The sequence below is a fragment of the Camelus bactrianus genome, chromosome 15 (genome assembly GCF_048773025.1).
Source record: "Camelus bactrianus isolate YW-2024 breed Bactrian camel chromosome 15, ASM4877302v1, whole genome shotgun sequence".
NCBI classification, from domain to species: domain Eukaryota; kingdom Metazoa; phylum Chordata; class Mammalia; order Artiodactyla; family Camelidae; genus Camelus; species Camelus bactrianus.
In genome coordinates, this window is record NC_133553.1 from 24864810 (window position 1) to 24882911 (window position 18102).

Genomic DNA, 18102 nt, shown 5'->3' on the forward strand with positions numbered 1-18102 from the left:
AATCAAAGAGTAATTTCCTGGGAGCTCACAGACTTCCTGAGAGCCCAGAAGATTACACTGGGAGTGGGCAAGAATCAAGGGCACTCTGGGTGTCTAGGAAGCGAAAAATGGAAACACAGCAACTACATCATAACTGCTGCCCCAGCCACCGCCACCACCACCCTGACAAACCAGCTACACTGCCTCCCCCACACGTGTGTCACCTGCTAAAACACAGAGCCCTGGGACACAGTGGCTGATGTCCAAACATATGTCTCCATCCTTATGTTGTTAAATTGCTCTCTTTCCTTTTCCTTTTTTTTTCCAATAATTTTTATTTCTTTTTTTACTAGATGTACTGGGGATTGAACCCCACTCTACCACTGAGCTATGACCACCCCCCCCAATTACTCTCTTTTTTTGAGCAAAGATAATCACCCTGGCATTCTCCAAGACCCACCCACCTTTTGCTCTAATCAACCTTGTAAATCCAATGATTGCAGAAATTAACTATCACCCTTGCACAAAGTCTGGACTCATAAAAGGACAAATATGTAGGAAAAGGCTAGAAAGAAAAAAGAAAGTCCACCTGTTGGCAAATGGAGCTGACAAGAAAGCTTGTCTGATTTGGTTTGGATTTTGGGTGAAATGATTTGTTTCCACTCTGACAGTCAGGTTTGGGATTCGTGTTTACACTCCCTTATGGTCCACAGGACCACCTAGCCAAGACGTTAACCTAAACGTGGTCTCTGGATAAGAAGACATCTGAGAAAATTATTCTGAAAGCAGGCCTTGTAGATGTGTTGGATGAGTGGGTTAGTGTGTTTATTTGGCTGAGAGTGAGGTTCCCTTATGCTGTTGGAAGGAACCAGAATGGGAAGGCAAGAGTGTCTGGGGACGTTGATCTGTGCTCCTGTCTTGGCCCACAGATGTTAGGGCTAGAGGTGAATCTATGGGTTACTTTACAAACCAATTTTGCTAATCAGAGCCCATCTTTGGAGTTTGTATTGAATCCGGTCAATTGGCCTAACTTGCCATTTGGTGAAAATTTTCCATTGACCGTGAGATTTTCAGTGGCAAGGACCATGTATGGTTATGTATCTGTAGTGAGATAATATTTTAACATATTAATCAGAGTGCTTCTCCCTTCCACATTTTGTGTACACAGTCTTTCCCCTATTTAGTCAGAGGCTAGGATTAGCATTGTTGTTACAGGAATGCAGAGAGAAAGAAATGTCAGAGTTTCACTTTTGACTTGCAAAATAGGCTCTCAAAGCCCATAACGATGATTTCCAGGGAAAGAGATTCATTACAGAAGCTCAGGAGCCGAGGTTCTGGCACAGACAATAGACTGGGAAAGAGCGTAGATAAGGTACCAGTTTACCTGCACAGAGTTGAGAGAGCAAAGCTATCAGATGATAAAAAGACCTTTGGGACTTAGATCTGAGAGCGTTGATAAAAACCCTAAGAATGGGAGGAAGATGGGTTTCCCAGGTGAGTTTGGAAGGATCTGAGATCAAAGGATACCAGTATCCATTTTTGCAAACCACATAGAGATATGTGCTCCCAGCAAGGTGCTCAAGCCAAAGATTAGTGGCAGCTGAGTGAGCTGTCCCAGCACGTGGGACTACGTGTACCTTCCAGGGTGCCTTCCAGCCCCTGCAGTGCAGGAAAATGGACTGGGAGTTTCTGAACCCTGCAGAGATACTGCAGAAGTGTTGTAAGTGGGGTGATGGCCCCAAAGCACTAGGGCCACATCCATGAGGGAGCAGAATGCATTCAACAACAACTGAGGGTCCAGCGAAAACATGGAGACCAGGGGTGAGTGATGAAGGTGACAGATGAACGTCAAGCAGTGGGAAGTCCTTCCCAGTGGAGGCCCCGCTGTGGAGACTTTACTCCCCTTATTCCCACTGCTGGGATGATACACAACCCTCCACGGACCACAGAGGCCTCAGAGGATCAGGGAAAGAAGGCAGGGGAGGAGACTGAGTTGACAGAATTTTACTCTAGGAATCACCAGATTTTTCTGGAATTACCAGGATTATTTTCTGTGGCCATGCAGATGTGCATTCTTAAGGGTGAAGTCAATGAGCAAGAAATAAAGAACATAAAAAAAAATTTGCAGCTCTGAATCTGAGTCCTTGAAATTCACGTTCAATAATCCTGGGTCTTTGCACTGAACCAGGTATGAGGTCAATGTTCAGAAAACATTTGTTGACTAGGGGAGTAAGGGAATAGAAACATAGCTCTTTTGATTGTTAAGAAGAGCAGATTTGGAAGACGTGTTGCCAGGCTCCTCACCTAAGGGATCCTGCCTGTCATCATTTGGCAGGACTTGGAAACTCTGTCCTGGGATGGTTTACACATGACGAGAATGCAGCTCAATTGGTCACTCATAACCTAGTAATTTATTGTGAGAACGGAAGGGTGTGCTTTGAAGTTTATGTGGGATTTATACTGATGCTTCTCATTATCCAACTAGGAATTTATTCTGTTTATGAGAAATTCCCCTTTATATACAGAATAGGAGCATGGGTACTGAGGGACAGGGAGGAAAGTGGAAGATAATTCATGTTTATTACTCCCTCTTGTGCTTGGTGGGGCACTAAAGCCTCATCATACACTTTTAAGTGAGCATTATTATTACCCTGTTTCATATGGTTAAACTGTAGCCGTGCTTAGTACACTTGGCACTCGGCAGACCTTCAAGTGCAAGTTGAAGGAGTTAATGAGTGAAAGTCGAGCCACATGCTCAAGGCAGCACAGGTGGTAAGTGGGCGAGCCTGGACACAACTCTGAAACCTGTGTGTTTAAAGCCCTCTTTCTCTGTCCTCTTGGATCTCTCAGTCAGCATTATTTTGATACTCCAAAGTACTTGGGCTTAAGCATCCTTCCTCAAAGCAGGAGAAAAAGAGAAGATGCATGAAGCCTCAGACAGACTTCAAGGTGGACAAGATGGAAGTTGAGGGACCACACCTTCATGGCCTCTCTCTTCTCAGTCATTAGGTGACCAGGTCATCTGCTAAGGATGACACCCAGAGATTGCGTTGGGATGGAGACATTCCAGGGTTTAGAGTGGAGAAGATTTGGATGGGGTCCTATGGGATATGTTAAAAAATTAAAATAAATTTTTAGGCGGGGGTGGATATAGCTCAGTGGTGGAGCACATGCTTAGCAGGCACGAGGTCCTGGGTTCAATCCCAAGTCCCTCTGTTAAAAAATAATAAAACAAATTTAAAAAGTTAAAATAAATGTTTGAATAAAAGATTAGCTGATATGGAGGCCACGAAGACAGATTGCACGGGTCCCACCTTTGCTTGAGATGCCTCCACTGAGTCTGGGAGTCCTCTCTGAAACCATGGAGGGGAGAGGACTATTGGCAGCTGGTGCTTAACCCCTCACAGGCTAATGCATGGCTTGTCCAGATGCTTTCCTATGGGCGTGGTTAGTGAAAGAAATATGGGGTGTCGTATCATGGGGTGTCGTAACATGGGGTGTAAAGACATTTTGATGGGGTGGGAGGAAGGTGGCAGTCAGAGAGATCCCAGCATGCACTGTGGTGATGGAGACTGAGGTCAGAGGAGAGGGTTCTAGACACAGAGGTGAGAGTGTGGCCATGTGTGTGTGTGTATGTGTGTGTGTGCGCGTGCATGTGTGTGTAGGAGTGCATTCACCACTTGGCTTGGCTTAACCTTGGTAAGCTTTCAGGGAACAGACATACATTTTATGGTCCACGAAGCACTTTCCTGTTTATTATTTCATTTGCTCCACATGATCACCCTCTGAAAGAGAAAATTTTCTTAACAGATGAAGAAACCAGGGCTGAAAAGCTAAGTGACTTGCTCCCAGGGCTCCCCACAGGGTACATACAGCAGTATGAGAACACCAGTCTGTCTGTCTCTCACATTTGTGCCCCCTCCATCCTCTCCCCCAAATATGCCCAGAGTGGAGGCCTGTCTTTTCTGTCCCCAGACTTCACAGATTCCAAGTGGGGGCCCTTTCTGACCCCCATATGTGCCTTCTCTCCAGTTCACATGTGCCATCCAGACCCCACGAGAAGGACCTCGTTCCTGACTCTTGTGCACTGCAGATGCCTTCTGCAGTGCTTAGGGATTCGAAACATAGTTCATTCTCAAGTAAACAATGCCAGACTTTTTGGATAAACTTGGTGACTTAAAAATGATTAAGTAACAAACCTATGGGTATCGGGGCGGGGTTGGGGGGAAGGGGATGAGAAGGCATAAATTAGGAGTTCTAGATTTGCACATAGTAATATACATAAAATAGATAAACAACAGGTTTATACTGTGTAGCACAGGGAATTATATTCAATATCTTGTAGTGACCCATGGTGAAAAACAATATGAAAACGAATATATGTATGTTCCTATATGACTGGAGTATCGTGCTGTACACTACCAACTGCTGGGACAGATCTGGGAGTATTCTCAGGTGTTGCTGCGATGTAAACACTTTTAGAATAATCTTAGATTTTATGCTAAAGATGAAGAATGATGTATGAAAATTTACCTTTATCAGGCGCTTGCTAACAGCAGTGTAGACAAATGCTTTAGATCCTCTTCCACAAGAGAGGGGGCAGGCTTATGGAAACAAAGAAGCATGGGACCAGGGTCAGAGGGGCTCCAAACACCTGTTCTCCAGCCATCTGCATCCCCACCTAGCCGTCCATGAGCCAAATGAACGTGCTGGAAGAAGATGTTGTGTTTTCTGTTCTCCTATGCCATCCCTGATCGCAACTGCCCACTCCTCCAACCAGACCTCCCTGTAAGGTGCAGGTTTCAGCTCCTTCTAAAAGCCTACCAGATACTGTAAGCATTGCTCCCTTATCTCTAACTCCCACTGTGGGTTTCCATCAAACAAAAACAATGAGAAAACCCAGACACCATCGGGTGCCTCGATGTAAGAGAGTCTTTTCCCCTTTTCCGTGCGTCCCTTTACCCACATCCCCTCCCGTGTGCATGGCTCAAGGCCTGGAACTTAACTATGTGTGGTCCTTCTTGTCTGAGGCGAGCGATCGGCAGGTACTGGGCTGGGGGCAGCTGGCAGATTGCGTGATATGGGGCGGGAACCCAAGGAACACTGGGCGCCTACAGCTTGGAGCAGCTGGCTCCGAGGAATTACTGCAAGTCTGCACAACTTAAAAATCTGCAATTCGGGGGCGGGAGGGGGAGCGCGGGGGTGGGTCCCCGAGCGTCCCATTTCTCCTCGGGCGATTCACTGAGCGTTCTCGCTCACTGCAGAGGGGCGGCCGACGCCTTCTGGACCACACGCTGCCCCCGCTGAGTTTGTGGTTTGTTCCTCAACCTCGGCCCAAGTCATCTCCTTCTGACCCCCTCTTCCAGTCTTCGGCAAGGGGGCCCGACTCGTCCTCCTTCCGCTCAGTCTATGTCACCTCTTCTGACTTGGTAAGTCGAGGAACGGAGAATGTAAACCAATCTTGCTCTGCACTGTGCAAGGAGTCTTAAGGCAGCGGGGCTGGTGGTAAACAGGCAGGACCAGGGGCTGTTTCCTCCTTCGCACTTTGTTTGAAAACAACTTGGGGGCTCGATACTTCCTAAGACAATCCCGGTAAATTCACAGTGTCGCCTGAGCCGCGACTTTCAAGAGGGTGTTGCCTCCTCCAGGTCGCGGAGGAGGTCGACTGTCTCGCACACGGTCAAGGTGCTCCCAGCCGCCGAGGGTGCGCAGGTGGGAGGCGCAGGGAGTGCTCCGGGTCCTACTTGGACCCGACGCGCCGCTCCGGGGGTGACTCTGCACTTGGGCCTGGACAGGGGCGCGCGCCCCGCGGGGCCGCCTCTCTGTTCATCCATCAGTCCTCGTGTCGCGCGACCAGAGCCCCAGCAACTCCCCGCGGCGAAGCGCCGCGCCCTCGGCCCCGGGAGCATCGACTGCAAGCCCGAAGCGAGGTGGCGGGCGGAGCTGGGACCAACGGGGCGGCGGCCGAGCGGCCAGTCCCGCCCAGCCCCTCCCCGCCCCGCCCCGCCCCGCCGGCGGCTCCCGGCCCCTGCGCTCCTGCCGGGAGGGACCGACCCACGGACCGACGCGGGCCACTCCGCTCTCCTCGCCGCCGCCGCGGCGGGCGCGGGGCCGCGCGGAGACGCCAGATCCCTGCAGCGCGGGCGGGCGGCGTCGCAGAGCGGAGTCAGCTAGAAGCGCCCGGACTCCTGCAGGTACCTGCTTGTGCCCCCACCTCCCCGCGCGCTCCCGGAGACTTCTCCATGCGACCCCATAACTTTCCCCACCTTTTGCTGCCCAGTCCCTCTGCGGCCCAGCTCACGGGTATACGACCCTGCAGATCTACACCCGCAGGAGACTCTGCATCCTGCTGGGCGCCTAGTCTCCGGCGCTCCCCATCCTCTGGTCCCCCGCGCCCGTCGTCGCTGAAGCCCTAAGGATCCGCCTGTTGCTTGAGCTGCTGGCAGCGGAGACAGTGTCTAGGTCCCTTGGAAAGCCGCAGGGAGGGTGTCTAGAATCCAGTCTTAGACGTGGGGTGGAGGACGGTCTGGAGGCGGGAGAATCGAGAGGCCGGGGAAAGGCGGCACTTCGCGGAGGGGCATCCCTGGGGCGTTTCCTTAGCCGGGAAGCCGTTCCTTCTCTTTCTCGAGAGGAGGCGCTTTCCTAACGAATGTAAGTGCTTCCCAGACCGCCTGCTCCGCCTTCTTCTTTGTCACTCCCCCTCCCCTTTGCCCTACCGCGGTGCAAGGCAAGAGCGCACCCAGGGCCCTTGCTCCGGTGCGGCGCTGCGCCCAGGAACTGCAGGCGCGCTCCGGGTGGGAAGTGCTTGGGGCTTGCAGGGCCCGTGTGGAGTCGCCCGCAGACTCTGCGTTTGGATCAGTAGTAGTGATGGGAGTGGGTGCCCCGGGGTTGGGAACTTCCCATTCGCGGGTCCCTCTGGGTGGCTGCCCGACTTTTTGAGGTGAATCGGCTGGCGAGCGAGCCAGACCTGCCGGCAGGGGCCGCGGCAAGCCGGGCTGGGCGCTTTTCGCATTGCAGGGATCATTTTGACCCTCCGTCCCCCTGCCCCCCCCAGCCCCCCTGCTTCCCCTTCTCTGTCTCCTGTCGTCTTTTTTTGGGAAAGGAGCACCGTTTGCGCCATTGGTGTCTCTAGCATCTCGGCGGAGACACTGGGCCAGTAGTCTAACTCAGGCAGCCCATGACAGGGATGGAGGGCAGCAAAGAACAGCCTCCAGCCGCCGGAGTGACCCGGGGCCCTGGTTTGATGCTGGGGCGTGTGGGGGGTGGGGCTGTTTCTCATCGTCCTCCAGGAGAGTAGACTTGCGGTTCCGCCCGACTCTTGGTTTTTGTCTTTCATTTCACCCTCCCAGAGTGTGGCAGCTGAGGAAAACCAGAACAGAAACCTCCCGTCCCTTTTCATGTATTTGCTTAAGTGATTTGCATTAGCATTCACTTCGAACTGTGCAAGTTATCCCTAGTTGCTCCCCTTTCTGGACTGCTTGCAAATTCCTGCCCAGGTAAACAGGAAGCACGCATTTTCCTGAGCACCTGCCCCCTGGCTAAAGGCGTATGCCCTGGTGCCTCTCTCCTCACATGTCTCAGATGACAGAGGGTGGCACTGATTCTGTGATTGCACTTGGTGTACTGGGTGGGTCTCACGCTTCACCTGGGTTGTGAAACTGCTTGGGGACATTGATTCATTTAGTAGGTGTTTACAGCCAGCTCACCGTCGCTGGGACAGGCCTCTGTACACAGCACAAGCTTCTGCTCCCAGTCAATTTTTTCTCACTGGATTCCTTCCTTCTCCTGTTCTAGTATGGTCAGTCATTTCAGAACCAGGACTTGTCAATATTGGGGTAGGGAGGGGATGATACTGAGGTTCTCAAGAACTCTGAATCCAGAGCATGTTGTGAATGTTCTAAGGAGACTTGCAGGATCTGTTTTGACTCAATCTTGTGTCTGAGCCATTATTATCTGGAAAATCAGCCAGAATAAAGAAAGCCATTAATGAATGCGGCAAAGCTAAGGTTTTGCTGGTCAAGTGCATGAGAACAAATTGGAAGGTTGGAAGCAGTCTTTGTCCTGTTCAGAAATGTTAAAATATTAAAAATCAAATGCTCTGATGCTGGAGTTTGCCAGCAAAACACCAGCTGAGTTTTTTTCTTCTTCCTTAGTATTGTTTCTTTAGGAAAGGAGGGGATGAGTGGGTTTTCCAGCCCCCTCTTCTGTCTTCAGTGAATGTTGCCCTTCACTGTAATCCTTCAGCCTCTGCTTCCCTCTGTTGCACCAGAGATCTCCATCTGCCTCGTGTCTGGCATTTGGGGCTGGGATGTGTGTCAGCTCAGAGAGCAGGCACCACAGGGTTTTCCTCCTCCTCTTCTTCCTTTTTTAATAGATAACATTTGTTGGCTGCATACTGTATGCCAGCTACTCTGCTCGGCACTTTGCCAGGCATTATCTCATTTAATCTTCAGAACAATCCCATTAGGAAGCCAGGCTTCCCTTCATTGCAGGGCTTCTGTGGGAGCCCTGCAGGGCCTTCTGCCTTGGAGGGGAGACAATGAGACGGGGCGGGGCTTGAGGGTCTCTGGCAGGTGGGCGGGGACAGCTGCCCAGGGAGGCAGGTGGGTGTGCTTGTTGTCCCTTCTTCTCAGGTGTCAGGAAGGGAGATCTGCCAGGGTGAAAAAACAAGGAGACATCATAGAGAACAGACTAGGACTGGGGACCTGGGCTTCAGCCCGATTTCTACCTGCTTATGTTTCCTTGAGTTAACGTAAGCCACTTTGCTTCTCTGAGTCGCAGTCTATTTGGCTGCATGGATCTAGACATCTGATATTTGTTGTTACCCTGTACTGGGTACGATGCTGGAAGCTCTCCTTGTATTAACTCATTTCATCCTGATGACAATCTTAGGAGGTAAGCTCTTTTATTACCCTATTTTATTTTATTTTATTTTTGGCTTAAAACAACAGAAATTTATCATCTCACAGTTCCGGAGGCTAGAATCACCACAGGGCTACACTCCCTCCAAACGCTCTGTGGGCAATTTGTCTTTGCCCATTTTAACTTTTGGTGGCTCCAGGCATTCCTTGGCTTATTGCTATATTACTCTGATCTCTGCTTCCATGAATTTCCCTATTGTAGTTGAAGAAAAAGAAAGTAATGAGTATTGTATGCAAAGTCATGTAACAAGGACGACAGGATTCAGGATTCTATCGTTGACAGTCTGGGTGTGGAGTCACTGTGGGAGTCACTGTGAGATTCTGTTTTTTGTTTATCCCTAGAGCCCTGACGCTGTGCCCTGTGCTTCGTAGCCCTCAGACTGGGCTTGTTGGACAGTGACAGGGCGAGGTGGCCTGCAGTTCCAATTGACTCTTTGGCCCCCCATCTCACCTTAAAAAGAACCTTGAAAACTATACTAGAAAAATGTTCTTTCTGCTTTTGCCAGAATTTTCTTCGTTATGATGGAATTCTGCCCAATGGATTGGGAAAAAGGGAGACAGACCACAAAGATCATGGGCTAGGTAAACTGTGGTTGCTTCCGGAAAACATGTTGATTATCAATGAGAAACCCGGAAAAGTCACAGAAGGCTGCACTCTGAGTCGAATCCATCAAAAAAGCCAACCGGCAAACCAACTCAAAAGACATTATTGTGTGGTTGCCCTGTGCCCCGTACTGCAGACACCAAGGGCGGGCAGAATCTAAGACATGTTCTCTGAACTTGAATTTACAGCAGGCCTGGAAACTCAAGATTAACCAGCCCAAGAGAGGACAATACAAGATGCTAAATATGAGTGTGGCAAGCGGCAGGCAGAGCGGGGGTTAGGAAGCCCAAGCTGCAGATGAAGAAAATAAGGCAAAGGGAGCCTTGGACTTGGTCTTGGCCAGGGGTCTTCTGACACCGAGTCCATCATCTTCAGATCTCACAAGGAGAGCAGTGGAAGCGGAGCATCTTTGGAGGTGGTGGAGTTTGAATTTCGTCCTGCAGCTGGCTTTTGGTGACTGCTCTAAGTCAAGGTGCTTAGTAAGGGCAAGGGAGGAGGAGAAAGTACTTTATGCTGTTGCCTTATTTTTGCACTCAGGGACCTGATATGTGAAACTCAGAGAGAAATACCAAGTAGGATGAACACAGTCACAATGTTTAGAATGTGCAGTCGAATGTGGGAGCAGATGTAGAAGAATTTCCATCCCATTTTTTAAAAATCATTTCTCTAGATCACTTTTGCAACTTTGCAACACACGTACACCTATCCCTTATAAACGTAAACCCTTCTTGCTAAGCTATAAATAGTTCCTAGCTTAGTTGTAGTATTTTTCTTTGTGGGCAAGGGTAGGGAATCCTACAGAATCTTGTACCATGGTTCGCTTGGAGCAGATACCCTGTAAAATTGTCTTTAATTACCCAAATGTTGGATGATAAAGGCCCAAGACCTGCTTTTAGCCGGTCATGTTACAGATAGGAGGTTAATGTTGACAGCAGCTGGCTTCAGTGTGCTTGCTGAAGTCCCCAGGGATCGAAGCATCCTGCTGATCTTCCTGTGCAGATCAACTGAGCTCAACTGGGCACCCAGCAGATGCTCACCAGTGCTGACTTAATGATTAACTTTTTCGGACATATATGGCCTCTTTACATTTACAAATACGTACAGGCATTTATTCAACATGTGTTTGGGTACTTACCCAATGTTGGGTACTGTGCTAGGAGTTGGGGGAGGAGGCAGACATTAAACAATAGATGCGAACATTTGAGTAGTGGCAAGTGTTCTAAAGAACTTCACGAGGGAAGGACAGAAGGGTGGGGAGGGCGCCAGTTTGGACAGAAGAGCTGGGAAGACCTTTCTGAAGAAAAGACTTTTCATTTTGAGGGATAGAGAGGAGTTTATCACTTGAAAGTTCAGAGATAGAGATTTCCAGGCTTCAGAAGGAGTGAGAGGCTTCTAGGGCAGGAATGAACATGGAGTGTTGGGCAAACTCCAGGAGAACAGGCTGAGGAGGACAGGCTGGCAGGAGGTGGGGCGAGGAGGACAGGGGTCAGACAGGTCATGCGGGGCGCTTCGGACCAGGTTCAGTATTTGAGTTTATCCCAAGGGCTATGGGAAGGAGTTAATGGCTTTGTGGCTGGGGAGCGTCAGGAGCCAATTTATATTTCTAGAAGATCACCTGTGAAGGCTGCAAAGACTAGATTAGAGAAGAAAAGATGAGAGAGATTCCAGCATGGCCATTGGGAGCCTAGTTAGAGGCGTGTTGGAGAGGTGGGACCTCTAGCCAGCTTGGACTGAGTGAGAGTGACTGGGAGGTGACAAGGTGGAAACTCTGCATATTTAGGTTGATTATGGAGGGAACAGAGATACAGGGCGGGTGCAGGGGAGGTGGGTACGGTTATTCTGTCTATGTGGAAGGTGACTGTGGCTGAGATCAGGGAGCTGAGTCCAGCTCCTCAATAAGCCAACACACACCTATCTCCATATGTGGAGTTATATGGTACCAGCCCTTCCAAAAGATGAGACATTTGTCTGGCTTTGTCTCCCATTACTGGGTATGTTTAAGCGTATCACTTCTTCCTTATTTTTTTTTTTTTTTTTTTTTTGCCCCACAGCCTAGTGATTTTCTGATTTAAAAAAAAATAGATAATCTTTCTACGAATATTCTCCTTCAGTAGCGTCATTTATATGTGTTAATTTGGATCTTTTTTATAAATTGGATTAGGAGAACTATGAGTGGGTATGTGGGAACATTTGTGGTGAGATTCTAAGCATTTGGTCTTTGATGATCACCAATGAGCTGCTTTCGAATTGGCTTAAATGGAGAGACATCAGTGATAAGCGTGGTGGAGGGGAGATGCCAAGCGTCTCCAAGATGTATGGGGGCGAGGCCGATGCAGTGCTTCAGGCATAGCTAGAAGCCAGCTTGCTGTGTCTCAGTGGAATCCTTCTTTACCTGGTCTTTTCCATCACATGAGACTCTGTACCCACGGGTATCTTGTAGAAAGATGCAAGAGAGTGACATATGGTCTGTCATCTGGGAACCCATGTTTAGCAGAATATGCTGGCCTGAAGAGCAATAAGGAGAATCCCAGAGGGCCTGATGGGGCCTTGAAGAAGTGGTGGAGTACCCAGTACCAATTTGTAGTCGTGGGGAATGAGAGCATCAACAGGGCTGAAGAGTTGAAAATTACGCCAAAGAATGGTTAAGAGGCATCAGCCTCTTGAAGACTTCTGTCAGTAATGCTGACCTATATCCTGGTACATAATTGGTGGTTTGAGATAAAAGAATGCCAGCAGACTGACATTTGGGGCTTGAAGGTGCTTACCTTTTTTGACTTTCATTCTTCCATGAACTGGTTTGGCTTTCCTAAGCCCTGATTGACCTGTCAAGGTGAACCTAAAATCATTTCCTACGATTCACCCAAGGTAAACAATTTAATTGGCTAAAGAGATGGGAGAACTCCGTGGTTAAGGACCCCAGTTTGTAGATTTGGATTGAGAGGAGACACTTGGGTTCTGGCAAGGGTATTTTTGTCTTTGAGGTCAATAAGAAGGTCATATCTTTTAGGCAGTATTTTTCTTGTGGGTTTTTAAGATCCCAGTTTTCTAAGTGTGGTGCCCTCTAGAGTCCACTGACAGAGGACCCCTGCCTGCCCTCCTCCCCCTGGTAATCATATATTGCCTGGCCAAGATTTAGCCCCTGGGCTGTTTCAGGGTTGAGCTTTCTTGGTGAAGCTTGTCTTCCCTGCCCGAAAAGTGTCATTATATGACAGTGTTTATCTGTCTGTCTGTCTGTCTATCTATCTATCTATCTATCTATCTATCTATCTATCTATCCACCCACCCGTCTATCCATCAATCTTTCTATTTTTGCCAAAATGTAAAAAGCTATCAATATCCCCAACCTTCTCATCATCTCCTTAGATCACAAATCCTACCGTGTAGGCTCCCCAGATATGCAAAAATAGGAATCTCATGAAAGTTCACATGGTGCCTGAGAGCTTCACCTTTAAGCAGTTTCTCCAGGCTTCTTGATCTAATTAGAAATCAAATGTCAGCGTGGTGCCTCTTTTTGGTGATGAACCCTGAATTCTCTTCTTCCAGCTCCTCCAGACTTAAAATGCCGAAGCTGCAGCACATTCTGCCTTCTCATCTCATGTCTTTTATAGGGGACTTTGAAGTAGAGAGTATACAGTACACAGTAGGATGCACAGTTATGTAACGTGGCCCTAAACTCTGCTGGGTCTGCTGCCAGTTGCTTTCGTAACGGTCGCTGCTGTCAGCCATGTCAACAGTTAAGAACACACCAGCAAGCTCTGTTTTACAACCTTTCATTTGTAAGTTAGTGTCAGCAAGTCCCAGGTAAGCACTATTAGACATTGGGGTTAGGTTTCAGAATGCCCCGCGGATGCAGAGTTAAGTCATAAGAAGTAGGGCAGTAGATGCTTTGCACAGTGGATGTCCAGGATGGTGTGGTGTAGAAGGGAGCAGGTGGAGTTCTCTCCCCTCAGGGACAGGGCTCTGTTCCACACACCCGTCTGCACAGACACACACCCTAGGGGAGGAAGGGTGCTCATTTGTGGGCTGCTTAGCTGATTGGATGAAGTAGACAAAACCACGAAAAAAGTACCATATTGGGTAGAGAGTTTCTAGTTTTACACGATGAAAGGAGTTCTGGGGATGGATGGTGGTTGCACAGCATCATGAATGCATTCAATACCACTGAACTGTACACTTAAAAATGGTTGCGATGGTAAATTTTAGGTCGGGTGTATTTTGCCACAATAAAAAAAACTGAGAAGGAAAAAAGAAATTGAGATTCCAATGCTCTGAAACAGCATTTTCAAGTGTTTTGGTCTGAGGATCTTTATATGCTTAAAAAATTATTGATAACCCCCCAAATGTTTTTGTCATGTGTGTTATATCTGTTAATATGTATATTGGAAATTAAAATAGATGCATTTCAAATCATTTAATTATTTGTTTAAAATAACAATAATCCTGTAACATGTTAACATAAATGGCACATATTTATAAAAAATAACTTTTTTAAACAACAAAATTATGAGTGGCATTGTTTTACACTTTTACAAATTTGTTTATTGTCTGGTTTAACAGAACACAATGGGATTCATAGATTTGCTGCTCCATTTAGTCTGTTATGTTCTCAAACATCATATATCCTCTCGAAAACTCCACTGGACAGTTGTGAGAGAATGAGAGGGAAATAGGAAAATAGCATCTTGATTTATTATGAAAATGGTTTTACCTAATGGACCCTTTAACAGATCTTAGGAGCCATAGAGGTCCCCTGACCACACTTTGAGAACTACTGCTATAGAACAAAAGTTAATTTTTGGTTATGTTATATGTTTTAGCCTCTTTTCATCTAATATTATCTGAATTTGAATGTGAGCAATTCCATGTATTGCTGATCTACGATTTCAAATAAAAGAATTAGATGACTCCTTAAAAAATACCATATCATTTTTTTTTGAGTTTATGTAACAAACAGCCACAACAAAAACCCTATTTGCACCATTCTATTGTGAACTTCTTCAGAAGTTATCCAATTGGTCTAGTGCTGTAACTACTATTTTGAATTTCCCATGCTAAGCTCTGAGTAGGAAACTCAGAGACATGGAGTTTGAGTGTGAAAATCAGGTAAAGAGAGCCATGTTTTACTCCAGGCTATACGAAGTTTGTTTATTTTTTATTTTCAAGTGTGCATTCTTAGTTACTGTGGAGGGAGGACTTCCTTTCAGCATCTCAGGAGGAAAGCCCGCAGCTGTCCAGAGACCAGACCTAAAGCTGTCCTGGGGCTGGCCCTGCTGTCACGTGTCACTGCTGCTTTCTTTGGAGAGCTTGGGGGCTCTTCCCAGTCTCTGCTTTCCTTCCTTCCAGCTCCATCCCACCTGGCTCTTCCTTGTACGGAGAACTTGAACGCTCACAGAGAGGTGAGCACACTTAGGACACGGATTGGACAAATGAGAGGAGTGAGAATTAATTTTTCAAAAGTCAAATTGAAAACTTTCTGACTTGAATCGCCCGGGATCTCATTATTTTATAATTTATTTCCATAATGATAAAATATGGAATTCGTCATAGTGGATAGTGCTGGGCAAAGCATTAAAAAAAAATCCTCCTAGGGTAGCTTCTAGGAGCTGAATGTGGATGTTTGTGAAGCATAAGAACATTTTTTCCTCCCTTCCAAATAAGGGATTAGATGTTATATAAACCATCATATTTAAAATGTTACAGGAAAGTTTTCTTTCACCCCATGAGATAGTCACTGTGGCAACTTACTACAGCAACAGACACTTGGCTGTCTCAGAGTTTTGTTGTAAACATGCTGAGGATTTATGACTTGGCAAAATCTGTGACTTCTAGCAGCAATAAATGCTTTTCTACACCTTCTTTGGGAAGACTGTAATGTGTCAGGTGCTCAGACTAGGTACAGAGAAACCGTGGCTCTGCCAGACATTCTCATCCCGGGTCCGGGAGCCTCCAGGAAAGGCTGTAAGATGTGAAAGCACCTTCCAAGCAGCCTTCTCCGCTCTATTCTGACCAGGAAATCCTAGCCTTATACCCTTAAGCAGAACATTCAGTTAGTCATCCTTCCACCAGACATCTTGTCTGCTGTGTGCCAGGTGCTGATATCACCATGTCTCGGTGATATTGCTAAGAAATAGGGTTCTGCTGGCACAGAGGGAGGTGCCTTTCAGCCTTAGACGTGTGTGTGGGCGTGCACATGTGCAGGAGTGTGGTACATCAAAGGAGAGTGTCCTGGAACAGGTGACGTTGGAGCTGATTTCTTGAAGACAAAACTGGGATTACCTGGAAAAGAAAGGAACAGAGGGGACATCTTCAATGAGACTTAGGAAAGAGAATGTACTGTGAGGTTGGGAATGGCAAATAATTCGACCAGGCTGAAGCAGAGGGGATTGAAGTATGCTGGTGGACACAGAGGCCAGAGAGGCAGGCGGGGAAGTTCTTGCTTTGACATCAGTGGAGGAGTTTTGAACTCTATCCCGAACACACTGGGGAGCCACTGAAGGTTTATGGAAGGTATAGACACGTTCTGACTTGTAGTTTAGAAAAGTCTCTCTGGCTGTCTGTGGAGAGGGAAGGGATGTTAGTAAGAAGTGGAGGCAAGATGATGTCACTGACTTGTCTACTAGTGTGATTTGGGGGCATTAAAGAGGGGCCTCTATCACCCAGATAGGTAATTTGACCTGTTCCTTGATGCCTGAAGTTCCTTAGACTTCTACATTCTTTATATTTCTATTTTAAGTTCAGGAATGGAGAACTCTCTGGGAAGGTCGGATGGAATTTTTGGCCACACATCTGTTTCCTCTTCCTGCAGCTCCCTAATTTCCTTTGGGTAATTATCCCTCCCTTTTTGAATATTGTCTTGGTGGGATGGTAAATCTTAAGGACGTCACCATAGGAAGAGCATGAGATGAGAAAAAGTCCTATATACTTTTCCCACTCATTTAGAGATATATAGGACAGAAGGAAAGTCTGCTGTAAGTACACGAGCCTGGTGCGTAAGGTCAGACAGCAAACCAGCACCAGCGGGAGCAGTGTGACCACGTGGGTCTCCCTGGGAGAGCTGGGCTGGGGCTCTGGGCTTGCCGTCACCCATGTGTATGTAACCATTCTGAACCTCAGTCTCCTCACCCATAAGTGGTGATTATGATAATGCCCACCTCTCTAGGTAGATCTGGGGCTTATAGAATGTTTCTTGCTGGGCATTAAGGATGCAAAGATTAAGAAAAAACAGGCCCTGCCTTTGGAAGGTTGACAGTGTCATGGCGGAGGCTTCGAGGAAATTGTTCCACTGCATGTCAGCAAGTTACATAGGGATAAGGGAGGTCGGGGGTCAGGGCTTGGTTCTGGAGACTATGATAGAGAATATGAGTCTTGAAGGGCATTCTGAGCAAATGAGTGAGAATTTGGGGGGTGCTTTGGGGGAATTTCAAATAATTCTTTACAGTTCTAGAGTTGGAGTTGGGTTGTGGCAGGCGAGGATAATGGATGAGGAATGACAGTGTTATTGACAGCTAACATCTAATGGAGCGTTAGCTAGGTGCTAAGCACAGGGGGCTTTATTTGTCTTATCTCATTTTTAGTTCCCATAACTGCCCAAGGTGGTATGTGACATTTTGTATCCGTGTTTCACCCATGAGGAAACTGAGGCTCAGAGAATTTAAATAACTGGCCCAAGGTCACACAGCTAATGAGTTGCGAAGCTGGGATTCAGACTCAACCAGCTGGGATTTAGAGTTTATCCTGAAGGCCAAGGGAGCCATCAGAGTGCTGTAAGATTGTGCATTTTAGAAGGTAGCTTTAGCTCAGCAGGAAGAATGAATTTGAGGGGTGGAGAATGGGGATGGGTCTAAGACAGGGAGGAGAATCAGAAACCTATTAGAGTAAATCATGGAAAAATACTGAGTGTCTGAATGAAAGCCGAGGCAGGAGAGAGAGGGGGAGGAGAGGGATTTGAGAGATGTTTGGGAACAGAGTAGGAAAGGAGGGTGTGGACGTGATTATTTCAGGGTCCTATTAGGACATTCAAATGGACATCTCCAGTGGGCAGTTCCATGAGTCGGCAGTGCAGGAGGGAGATCTGGGCTGGAAATACGCACCCGGACTCTGTAGTTAAGTGAAATTCTCAAGGAGAAGAGCAGCGGGGGGAACCCACGGGCAGGGGACGTGACATGAATTTGAGTTCTGCAGATTGTATGCTGGCTACAGATTTGTTTGATTTGGCCTTCAGTACTAAAACATTAACGACAAAACCGGTAACGCTTACAAAGTTGGGAAAATTCCCATAAAAGTAAGATTTGTGGGTGTTCTCCACAGCGTGGGCAGTCTGGCCACCGGATGCCCACAGATAAGGGACAGCAGTCCCTTCTTGCCAGGGCCGGTGCATTCTAGCTTGTCACAGCGGCCAGGTGACCTCTGTTCTCAGTCTGGGCACCTGTCTAGTCCCTGCAGGTATTTTATTTGGTGACCTCAGATTTAAAGTTTGGAAAGAGGAGGTAGAGCGTCACAGGATACAAAGAACAAGCCAATGAACCACAGGGTCTGGGAGGTCAGCAGTGACACATGCCTTGGACAAGTAAGTCATACACAGACGGGAAGTGTCCTTTG

At 47.5% G+C, this 18102-nt stretch overlaps 1 protein-coding gene across 8 annotated transcripts in view; it reads left to right on the top strand.

Annotated features, from left to right (window-relative positions):
* Positions 1-5280: 5280 nt before the first annotated feature.
* KCNS3 (potassium voltage-gated channel modifier subfamily S member 3) overlaps positions 5281-18102 on the top strand; it is a 33968-nt gene continuing 21146 nt past the window's right edge. For 3 of the 8 annotated variants that reach the window (XM_074341697.1, XM_074341698.1, XM_074341701.1), the window contains exon 1: positions 5976-6173. The gene's annotated coding sequence lies outside the window, so the exon portion shown is untranslated. Of the gene's footprint in view, positions 5409-5975; positions 6174-9406; positions 9977-18102 lie in introns of those variants that run through there. The other 5 variants (XM_074341699.1, XM_074341700.1, XM_010947360.3 and 2 more) reach the window with 4 other exon arrangements.